At 42.2% G+C, this 12,196-nt stretch overlaps 1 protein-coding gene across 1 annotated transcript in view; it reads left to right on the forward strand.

Annotated features, from left to right (window-relative positions):
* The first annotated feature begins 114 nt into the window (after positions 1-114).
* SETD3 (SET domain containing 3, actin N3(tau)-histidine methyltransferase) overlaps positions 115-12,196 on the forward strand; it is a 57,346-nt gene continuing 45,264 nt past the window's right edge. Inside the window, exon 1 of the mRNA XM_065063524.1 lies at positions 115-273. The gene's annotated coding sequence lies outside the window, so the exon portion shown is untranslated. The remainder of the gene's footprint in view (positions 274-12,196) is intronic.

Consider the following 12,196-nt stretch of genomic DNA (forward strand, 5'->3'; position numbering starts at 1 on the left):
TTTTTTAAGACCGGTAGAGAAGACGAAGGGGTGGTCGCTGTGGATTGGCTGTTAGGGGTCCTGGAGGAGGTAGGACCTTCCGGCTGGACCAATGGCGACGGCGGGGTGAGAGAGGAGGTGGGGCCAGGCGGCGGGCGGGGCCGAGCCGGGAGTGCGGGGCTGGGGCGAGCTCGGCCGCCGCCTCCCCACCCGCGGGCAGCGGCGTCCGGTGCGAGGGGCTCGGGCTCCGCGCCGCTCCCAGCAGGCGAGGCAGGAGCTGCCGCCGCGAGGGAGGTAAGGCCGGGCCGTGCCCGAGGTCCTTTTCCGGTCTGAGCCGGTTGCCCCTTGGCTGGGTTCCCCCCACCCCGGTGGGGCCCGGGCCCTTCTCCTCATCCCTTCCAGAGGCCTCGCCCCGCCGCGGCCGGCCCCGCCGCCTCCCTTCCCGCAGGAGGCTCCACTCTTTCCGGGCACCCCGTCCACGACCGCCCCGGGGCGCGCTCCGGGAGCCCAGGCCTCGCCGCCCCCTCTTCCCCCTCGAGGCGCCGGCCCTGGCCTCCTCCCCCGCCGGGCCGCCGGCACCCCGCGCGCGGGGCGCCCACGCACCACGGCCCTTCCCCCGGGAGCCGTAGCCTCCGCCCCGCCGGTGAAGGCATGGGGACCGGCGCCCACTCGCCGTGCCGTTTCTCCCTCCTACGGGCTGGCCGGAGGCGTTTGCCGTGCGGTCCCGGGCCCGCCGCCGGCTCACTGTGCTCCGCCGTGGGTGGGTCGGTCTAGTTTCAGCCCCGTCTGCGCGGGTTTGAAGCGAGCGAGGCGGTGACATTCGCGTTTTCACTCCCGTTTCTCTTGTCCTATCCTCCCCTCACCCCCCTTTTGAAGAGGCTGATCAGAAGCCAGAGTAAAACAAATGGCTTAAAACTGCTTTACCCGTGATGTAATTCCCTTTTTAATGTGTGACACATTTTGAATGCTCCCTACTCCCACTTGTTCAGCTTTCCAGAGCCTCCCTTACCTCCCGCTCTCGAGGTCTGGCTCAGGAGCGTTTCAGCTGGTGTGTGGCTCCTCAGAGCCCTCCTCTGGCAGGAAAAGTGTGCTCTGGTTTCTTTCCTTTTCTCACCCAGTCCCTAGCCTGCTTTAGTAAAGGGGTAAAACCTTTGGAGGAAGAAAGGTGGGGTTTTAAATTAGAGTAAATAATTTAAAATGTTTCTTTTTGCAGGGGTGTTGCTCCTGAAACAGCCTAGATGTTTCAGCCTCCCCCTGTAACTACAGCAGCTGCTGAGACAGAACTTCTTGTGAATCCTTCCTCATATTTTTTCTTACCCAGCAGCCCTTGCTTAGAGTTGCTTAAGCTTAGGCCGTTCTTTGCATTTATCTTCAGTTCGTAGCAACTTCCTAAATTTTGAATTTATGTGGCATTTGGGGTTTTTACCCAAAGACAATATTTAGCTGTCAGGACAAGCTCAGTTCTTCCTTTTGGAAATTGTCCCTCACAGCTCAGTTCAAGCTTGGTCTTCTCCCAAGCTTTATATCTGCTCTTTTGGATGGATTTGTCCTTGGAATCTAAGCTTGCTCAAGAGATCAAGTTGAAAGCAAATTACCTTTTTCCCTTCTAAGAGCATGTAACATAGGCACCTGCCTCTTCAGGTGACAGCTTTTTTTTTCTGTGAATATTGCTACTAATGTTAGCTTAATGTCTCACGAGTGTTTTCTTCTTTCAGTTGTTGTAAGCCTGTAACTATAAAGTGAAACATAGAATGTTTTGTAGGTGAGTAAACAGCTGTAGCGTTCTTCATGTCCGATGTCTGATTCCTGGTATAAAATAGTAAGGCAGCGTACAAGTTGTTGGAGCGCCTGGGCACAAAGGCGGGGGTATTTCCAGATATTTTTTGCTCAGTTAAGTAATTTAATATGGTAGAGGTTCAAGCATGCCAACTTATGCTTTAATAGAGCTTTCAGTTATGTTTAGCAAGCTGGATTGAAGTATATGTTGAAGTACAGTTGAAAATAATTCCGTGGCATGTTGTGCCTAGAAATAGACTTAGGATGTCGGGGGAAGAAATGTCACAAACCCTGAAATAATTTGTAATCTCTGTGTTGCTGGTTCCATTTAGACGTGGCCTGATCTGTACACAAAAGTTAAATCTGAGTCTTTAAATGAATTATGTACAATATTGAAATTATAAGTTTAATAATAAATCACATAATGTCTCTCTGCATAGGAAGGTGTACGTCTTAGTGATACTTTCATTCTAAAAAGTATAGTCAGGTATATCTGAAGTATTACATACTTTATCATAGTGGTGCTGATCATACAGTTAAACTGATGTATTGGGTAGTTTTCAGCAAATGGCTGTTTAAGTGGTTGCTCTGTGTAAGAAAGTGGCAGTTCGACAGTGTTGGAGATCTCGGGGCATCCATATCTTTACTATGAAAATGTCATAATGTCTTGTGCTTGCTAAAGGCCACATCATGATGCCCATGGTTTAAGCATCAAGGGGTTTTGGAGGCCTGTGCTGTTGTGTCATCTCTGTGCTAATGACTTAAATAAATCCATGTGACTTGCTTCATTCTCAATTACAAGTTGCATTTTACAAAGTGAGGTTAATATTTTCTAAAGGAAGAGCATGTTTAGAAAAATGAAAATAGGGATTTTTTTCATTCTCCTGGAAAGGAATTTGGAGAAAAAAAAAAAAGTCTGCAGGAGTCTTCAGAAGGAACGAGAAACTCAAGCAAAGAAATGAAATTACAAAAGTAGTTTGGCAAATTGGTAGAGTTTAGCAGTTCATTTAATGTTACTGTTCTGCAAGGAGTAATTTTTGTTTGTTTGTTTGTTTGTTTTTCTAGGCAAATAGTTACCTGAGGAGCAGGCTCAAAAGAGAGGCAAGGGGGTTATTAATCATTAAGAAAGACTTGTTTTCTGTGAGGCAGCTAATCTTCCCTAGATGATCAGTGAGATGTTTATAGTAAAAATCACGCCTTCAGACTAGGAAAGCTTTAATGGAAGGTGCGGGATGTAGGGACTATCCTATAGTTATTAATATAATAGTTCAGAATTAGCAAGCTGATAAAAGTGATAGTAATTATGAAATATACACTTTTCTTTGGGATGTTGTCTTGAATGTAGCCATTTTTCTTGGCCCTTTAGCATTTTGTGGTCCCTTCAAATTAATGATTTCTTGCCAGAAGTTTATATTTAATTTATGAGACAGTCTTGTATTTAGTATCTAACAAGGTTCAACTGCAATGGGGGGCAGAAGGAGAATAAATGTCAAACTATTTTTTTTCCAGTAGATCTAGGAGTATCTTGACCATCTCAAGTCAGAATATTATCATGGCATGTTCTTTTTGATTCTGATTATAAAATTAAATGTCTTTGGAAGTTGCTTCTCCACAATTAGCTAAATTTGTTGGAGTTGGTGTTTTCTGTAAGTGCATCAAATAAACATTTAGCTGATTTTAGTAACTTCTTTTGATACTATTCTGCAGAGTGGCTTCTTCCCAGTATCACAGTATTATTTATGTACCATCAGTCTTTCCTTAAACTAAAAACAAAATGGGATTAATAAAGTTTCTTCTCCGCAGAGTAGATGCATGCAGTGTATACAGCAGTGCTTCAGTCTTCCTTCTTTTCCAGATGCTTTAGACTTGTTCTAATGTTGATAAACCTGTGATGGTGCAGTGTTTTTTAGCAAATGGGATTATTAATTTAATTCTGACCACCATTTGCCAGCTAACTTACTTCAGCTTCCTAGTCTGGTTTTAGATGTTTTGTATTGTTTTAACCAAGAATGCTAAGTGTAAAATAAGGGAAAGAACCTCTCAAATCTCAATGAAGTACACTAGGAGTTTTTCATTGTACCGCAAAAATGCCCCATTAGCATTGTCTGGCTTTAGTTTTGTGTGTTTGGAGCTCGACTTTGAAGAGGCTTCTGTTGGATTAATTAACAGGCAAATTCAGTGCCCGAGAGTGTTTTAACATTGCTCTGCATTCTTGCTCTTGCCCTTTCTCTGCTGTAACCTTCTCTGCTCCCTTTTTCTGTTTTTAGTTCCTCTGCCCTACATTGGCTCTTGCCTGCATCTCTTCCACCAAATGATTATTCCAATTGCTCCATCTATCCCTGTTTGTCCTTTACCACTTCCCATACTGTTCAGCAAGTCTGCTAATGCTTTTTCTTTCTTTAAAGTAAGGAAGAATTAGCACCGAAGTCTTGTATTTCAGTTCTGGGATCTGCTACCAGGCTAGAGCAGCAGACCCGTCATCTGCAGGGAGGATTCCACCTGTCGTTCCAGCCTGGGCTGAAGCATGCTGAGGTGTGAATGACTGTGCTTGAGATCAGTTTTATCTGCACTGAGTACATGCAAACAAGTCTTTACGTGCTCTGAGGCTGGTCACATGTAAGTAATACATAAGGCAGATATAAAGCAGAAGGTGTGTTTCTGAGACTGTAGCTGCTAATATCCTATTAAGAATCAAAACTTCTAATTTGCGAGATTCTTTTCAGAAGGATTTTTTTGAGTCCAAAGTTAAAGGCTGTTAAATATTAGGGGATGACAGATTAGTATCTACTTCCAGTTTTATTTTATGATGGGTGTATTCCCAGTATCCCTGAAGGAATTTGGTGACCTGTCCAGGAAGTGCCTGAATAGCAGTGCTTGAACCACCATGGTTTTCTGCCAGGGTGTTAATGTAGACCAAAATTGTCTTTGTAGCTGAAGATGGACTGTAAACTGTATCAGTTCTAATAAGTTTCAGTTGTTTCTGTTGAGAGTGACCAACCTGTACTGAAAGGAGGAGAGTCCCTCTCTGGGGCTCTTCTGTTAGCAGACTGATTCTAGCCTTTTGCATGTAGACCAATTTTTGCTTTTTATATATATTTATATATATATTTTAGGATAAGATGTACAATGATGGAGTTATCCAACTCTCAATAAAACTAAGTCTTTTACATTGCAAATGCTGCCCGTATTTCTTACCAAGTAGTTAATAGAAATAGCAGAATTTTCCTTTGCCTTTAATGCTTTATAGTGCTGGCACCCAGAGTTTTCATATGGTATTGTTTTAGTCAGGTGGGAAGATGATGTAATGTATGGGTTTCCACTTCCACAGAACCTGCATTGGTGATCCAGTACCTCCCATATACTAGGTCTTGCTTGGTGTGCCTATACTGATAATAATTTAAAGGAACATGAGTTGCTTTCTGGGGAGGGAATGGTGGCAACCAAGCATGAGGTGCAGGCTGTTTTCTGCCCCTGCCCGGTCTTCAGGGGTGTTGGATTAATTGTCTTTGTGGCCACTCTTGGAGCCATTTGATTATCTTAGCTTGCTGACAAAGTTTATGGGTGTAGCTGCATAACTAACTTCCAGTACTGAGAGAAGGAGCTTTTGGGTTTAAGAACTTCTGAAATATTTCTGATGAGGACTTCTGAAAGATTTAGTTTTGCAGATTCCCTTCTAGGTAATTCAACTGAACAGTATCTTAGTGTCTGTAATTATGTAATTTGGGAATCGGTGTGTTAGTCCCAGTATTAATCCCTGCACTACACTGCTGTAACTGGCCTCCAGCAGAACTCCGTGCTGTTCATCACAACCTTTTGAACCCAGCACTGCAGCCAGTTTTCAGTTCACCTCACTGTCCACTTATTCAGTTGGTAATTTATCAGCTAGTCTATTAGCATGTGGTGGTAGACAGTGTCAAAAGCCTTACTAAAGCAAAGATGAACAGCATCCACTGCTCTCCCCTTGAGGTTACAGGTTCTTCAGACATGACTTCCCCTTCATAAATCCATGCTGATTATTCCCAATCACCTTGCTCTTCATATGTTTGGGAATGGCTTCCAAGGTTACTTGCTTCAACAGCTTCCCTTCACAGCACTGGTAAGGCCACATCTGGAGTACTGTGCCCAGTTCTGGGCTTCCTGGTACAAGAGGGAGATGGAGCTATGCAAGAGAGTCCAGTAGAGGGCCACTGAGAGGATTAAGGGACTTTGCTTATATGAGAAGAGTCTGAGAGAGCTGTGACTGTTCAGCCTGGAGAAAAGAAGGCTCAGCAGGATCTCCTCTGTGTATAAGTCACTGTGTTATCAACATTAGTCTGATTCTAAATCCAAAACACAGTACCATAGTAGCTACTAGGAAGAAAGTTAACTCTATCACAGCTGAAACAAGGACAACAGGTTAATTTATTCAGTTTTGCCAATTGAACCTTTGATACAAAAGCATTTCTATAATGCATTCTGCATAGGTTGTTTTTTGTTGAACATGTTGCTAGGAAATAGCTACTGGTGTGTATCTGAAAGCCTGTGACCTACTTGTCCAGTTTTTAGGATTTTTTTTTTATGAAACTTTTCAAAATAGGCTCCAACCTTCTAGGTTAATGCTCCATTGCCTTATACAGATTGTGGCATCTGAGTGGTCTGTGAGCTCCCAGGTGGCACCACTAGAGTTGCTGGGATTCAGGAGCTTGATGACACTGATACTTTTCAACAATTTTCTACTGAAAAACCAACACTGACAGGGTTGGTTTGTTTTTGTTGTTGCTGTTGTTTTGTTTTGTTCTTGTTTTTTTCCTGATGCTCCATTGCTAACTTCTGTAAGCCAGCAGCACTTTTATAACTACTACTGCTCAGTGTGGAAGGTAATAGTGCCTGGCTTTAGATATTCCTGGTATGTCTTAATATCTGGAGGCTGTCATATATGTATCTACGATCTCACAACTGGATAATCTCTTCTTTGGAAGCTGCCTTCTCCAAGTAAAAAAAAAAAAAAAAAACAGGACAGCTGGGCTGTGTATGGGTGAATGTCTTTCCTCGAGGAACTGGAATAGTATTTTCAGACTTGCAGAATGTAGCGAGGGTTGGCTGGTGAAGAAGGAAGAAAGGCTGTCTGCTTTGGCTGACCAGCAGCAATGTTTAAATTTCCACTTTGCTAAGCAGAGTTGCATTGACAGCATATTAATATATTAACTCTGCTTAAAATAGAGAAGCATCCCTTCCCTCTGGAGTATGCTGCACCTGATTCTGTCAATCAGAAACAAGTAAAATTGTTGTTGTCAGACCAATTTGAGAGGCTTTGTGTGCTGATACGGTGAAGAAGCTGATATAACTGTAAAGCTTAGAGGTGCAGAAAATTACTGTTGGGTTTTCATGTGGTTGTGAGATTCAGACTAGTATTTGTTCTCTGCCCCTTTTTCTGAAAGTCGGAAGTTAAGCAGTTATTTTTCACTTTTTTCCCAGCTGCTGCTTGGGAATAATAGTGAGCTCTGTGAGGGTTCATGAAATTACAATTTTTGCATTTCTCAATGTTATATTAAAAAATAGAATTCCTGCTTTCAAGTCAATGACAGATAATGTTGTGATTTCCTTCTGTCACTGTAGGATGCCTGGCTTGTACAGCCTGTTTCTCTGGCTTATTAGTTCTTTGAATCAATTCCTGAATACAAAAAAACCTCCTGTCCCGTTGCACTTCAAGTTTGGGCATTTAGAAAGCTAACATGAAAATACATTCTAATGTGATAACGGTACGCTTTATTTTATAGTGCCTTGTAGTTGGTCTCTGCAAGTGATTTGGAGGTTTAGTGCAGAATTTCATACAATGATATGAACAGCCAAAAACTTTGCAGACTTTAGTGAATGGAGGTCTTAAGCACAGTATTTGCATACTTTGAAGGTGGAAAGTTAGTCTAGTGATGCAGCTTTGATTTGTCTTACTGAGGTTTTATTGTACTTGAAGAAAGGAAAATTCTGTGCAACTGAGGAACATTTTACCTTCTATGAAGATACAACTTTATATTTTCTAGAAAACTCTCAGAAATGCCAGATCATTTTAATAACAAAAAACTGGTTGGAGAACATTTTTGCAGCCTTCTATGCTGACAGTGTGTGACATGTTGGCCTAAGGCATAGGACATGAGCAGTCTAGTTTTGGAAAGTACTGATGCTCCCAAAATGCAGTTTTCTTTGGTGGAGAGGCATCTACCAATATCACCTGCAGCAAGATGTCAGGAGTGGTTTCTCTGTGATAATAGTCACAGTGTTCATATTCAGTTCTGTCCTTTCTGTTCTGTAAGGAAGAATTGGTCAGAGTGGAAGTCATCATCTCTCTTTCTCTAGGTAGTTAGAAATAAGAACATTGAAATTTCAGTCTGGAGGTGCTCATGCCAAGAGATACCTGCGGTTTGTAGGGTGACTATAGAAATGGTTGCAGCTTGGAATATCACTTGTAGGGTCTGGTCAGCCCTCCTCTTGGTTTTGATGCATGGCCTGCCTCAGGGTTAGACAGATATGTCAATGACATGGCTCGTGGTTTGAATGGAAATAAGGCAGGGGGTAGAAAAAAAAGATTTTCAGCAGACATGTTAACAGTGCATTAGACTACTTGAGGCAGTTCTCTTGTGAAAAGATGCTGTTCAATCGTTCTCCCTTAAAACGGAGAAGAGGGCTTTGTTCAGAAAGTGATGTGGTCATCCTGGTCATGTTCTGGGACTGGAAAGCACAATGCACTTACTCTGTAATGGGTGTGCTAAAATAAATGTTCAAAATATTTCTGTTTTGGTCTCTTTTGTCACTTGCAAATGTACAAAATAAATGTGCTAACTAGCAGTTCTACCACAGTTATTCTGAATTGTGAGGATTAAAATTTCTGAGAAGCTGATGCCAGTTTATAGTGCCTTGTGGTCTGTATGCATTTTGGTGGTTATTTTATCAAACATTTGAAAGCTCCTCAGGGGTGAAGCCAAATAATACTTATTATTGCTACATTTTTCTTGTACCTGACAGCCCAGTAAATGCCTGTGTGAAAAGCTTTCTCATTTCAAACCACTGTGGTGTCAGTAGTTTAAGTAAACATGGAGGAGACTCTAAGGGCTCAAGTTGCCAGCTGTGAATGCCAGAAACTAAAAGGGGCTTGGAGAAACCTGCTCCTTCACTTTCAAGGTCTAGAATAAAAAGATCAGAAAACTGCCAGTGTTTTACCTGAAACTTCCAGTCACACTTTCAACATTAGCCACCATTTTAACCACTACATGGGTTGCTTAAGGCAAGTGGATTTGGGACGCTTTCCAATTGCTATTAAGCCCTCAATTACATCACTTATTAGGCATTCATAGAAGAAGCTTCTTAAGTGTTTTGTTTTTTTTTTTTTACAATACACATAGCACTTAAATGTTAGTCAGAGGTTCCTTTCTGAACTGTCAAAATAGTATTATTTTGGGATTTAGAAATGCTAAATGCTTGGTCTGCTATGGGTGTTCTCAAGGATACTAAAATGGCAGTATCTTCAAGTGTAATCATAACCAGGCTTGAGGGCTATGATCCCTTCAGTGACAGTTCCCCAGCAAAAAAGCCCCTAATCATTAGCACCTGCTATGGGACAGGTCTGTAGTAATTTTATTGGGAAAGATTTTTCTTTGAGCTGTTAAGGAAAACTCTGGAGGTGCTCTGTTCATGGCTTGCATTGCAGTAAATCTGTGTACTGCTACAACTTACGTGCTGGCAACTACTGCACTACCTTACTTTATAACAGAGAGCTCAGTTTTCATCAGTCTTTGCATGTGTATGTATGACATGAATGATAGTAATGCTGATTCATTATTTACAAGAATGACCAGTGATACATTTTTATATACCACTAGCTGGTTTCATTCCATACCTGGAGCAGGAAAGCAGGCAGGTGTACTGTCTGGCTCTGAGAAAGCACAATGTGCTCTCATGGAGCTGGAGTGCCATTCCAAACTTCTTTCTTCCTTCCTACTGCTATGAACTCCATCTTCTCTCAAAATGACCTGTCTGGTGTCTTTTAGAATTGTACAAGACTCACAATATCATTTAACAGCAAGCATATCACCTGATGTAGATATTTCCTTGTCCTGGAAATGTTAAGAAAAGGTATGCAAATACCCACTGCAATTCTCCACACTGTTATCTTTTCCTTATTCACACTAGTTCCTGGCCACAGCCTGGAAGTCCTTGGCATTAATTATGCATTGAATAAACACTTCTGTACTGTGCAGGTGTGTTTTGTCCTTTGTTGTCTGATAGTGATTCCTAAGCACTGATGGTTGAGGTGAAGTGCCAGCAGCACCATCTCGGAGCACACCTTTACAGAGTTCATCTGCTGTGGGCAGGAGCTTCATGGAACAGCTGTGCTTCACTCTTAGCTAGGGAAAAATACAGCAGTTATTTTTAAACTGCTTAGATTCTCTTCTGTAAGGACAGGGTATTCCAGGAAACAATGCAAAACTGTAGATGAATTCAGATATTTATAACTTCAAGTACAATTTAATTGTGCACACTGGGTAGTGTCAATTCAGTGTCCAAATATAGGTCTTTTTTTTTTTTTTTTCGTTCCAGCAGTGGTATTGAAATGTTCAGCCAATTTAAGTGCTTACAAGACATGAATGTATAATGAAACTCATTTTGAGGGCAAGAATCACATATACTGCCACATAGCATAAAACAGGTCTCAAAGCTTGTAGAAACTTGTTTTCTGCTATGGATATCATCCTTCCTTCCTCCTTTTCATTCAAGAGATTTGCAAGATGTTTTTTGTTACTTCATATTAGTATTGCAAGGACTGTGAGAGTAGGAAGTTCTTTGAATGAAAGGGTTGTTTTGTATCTGATGTACAGTTACATCTGTATCACTGAGCTCTTGGAGGAGAAACTTCAATACGTGGATTAGTTACATGAGAAAGGCCCAGAAACAGTTCAGCTGTCACAGCTGCCTATACTGTGATTGGAAATGTGGGTTGTCTGTGTAATGGCCCGACATAGTTATCTGATTGGAAAGGAGCAGCCTAGCAGGCAATAGGAAATCATATTGGAGTTGCAATATGTGTAGAAAGCAGAGGCTAGGCAAAGGTGCTATGACCAAAAATATACAGAACTGATAGGAGAAATTTTCAGTGCATAGGAATAGTCATGGACCCAATTGCTGCTAGGTTGCTTGAGGGCATTCCACTTAGGTGGAATTATTGTTGCAATTAAACAGTAGTCCTTGGCATTAAGCATCTTCAGCTTTAAATCTCTTCCTTGTAGACAGTCCAGTTAATTGGAATATATGTTATTGCCTGGTTTTGCATTATTTATGCCATTTACTATAACACAATTAAAAAAGGACTTAATGACAACAACAACAAAAAAAATCTATGCAGTGATACTCAAGAAATTCTTTTTGCCATTCAGCCAGGCTCAGTTTCTTCTGCTCTAGCTGTTATGTGAAGCAGGTGCTTCACATAGATATATAGTGAAATATGTCTAATATGCATCCAGTCTTTTCTGTGCATCCTAGAGAATTTACATAGAAAATATGTGTCTGACATTATATACGCACTTTTTTTTTTTTTCAGTAACACATGGAGAAAGGGGTTAACTTTTTGTTAGTAGTTTCACCACCCCTTTAAAGAGGGGCTGCCTCATTTTTGATGGTTAAAATTATTATGATTCATAGTGACTACAAACCAATTGCAGTAAGGGCTGACCTATGTATGTTTTGGGTTAAAAAAACAATTCCCATTGAAATTATGTGTGCTTAGATAGCATCATACTAAAGTTTTTAATTGCATTTGAGGCTCTGTCAAAATTTCAAAGCACGTCAGCTGTTGTGAATGTGCACTGAACTGCTGTTAGTTGGTCATAGAATCATAGAATGTCCTCAGTTGGAAGGGACCCACAAGGATCATTGAGTCCAATTTCTGTCCCTGCGTATGACAACCCCACAGTTCACACCATGTTTCTGAGGGCTTTGTCCAGTGTCTTCTTGAACGCTGTCAGGCTTGGGGCTGTGACACCTCCCTGGGGAGCCTGTTCCAGTGCTCCAGCACCCTCTGTGTGAAGAAGCTTTTCCTAATGTCCAACCTAAACCTCGCCTGACGCATCTTCCTGCCATTCCCTGGGGTTCTGTCATTGGTCACCAGGGAGAGCGGTGTCTGCCTCCTGCCCTTGTGAGGAAGCTGTAGCTGCCATGAGGTCTCACCTCCATCTCCTCTTCTCCGAGCTGAACAAACCAAGCGACTTTAGCTGGGCCTCATATGGCTTCCCTTCCAAATCCTTCGCCAATCATAACCCTCTTCTGGACACTCTCCAGTGGCTTTATATCCTGTTTATCCTGTGGTCCCCAGAACTGCACACAGTGGTGAGGCTGCACCAGTGCAGGGCAGAGTGGGACAATCACCTCCCTGCCCAGCTGGTGATGCTGTGCTGGATGCACCCAGGACACGAGTGGC

The sequence above is a fragment of the Columba livia genome, chromosome 5 (genome assembly GCF_036013475.1).
Source record: "Columba livia isolate bColLiv1 breed racing homer chromosome 5, bColLiv1.pat.W.v2, whole genome shotgun sequence".
NCBI classification, from domain to species: Eukaryota; Metazoa; Chordata; class Aves; order Columbiformes; family Columbidae; genus Columba; species Columba livia.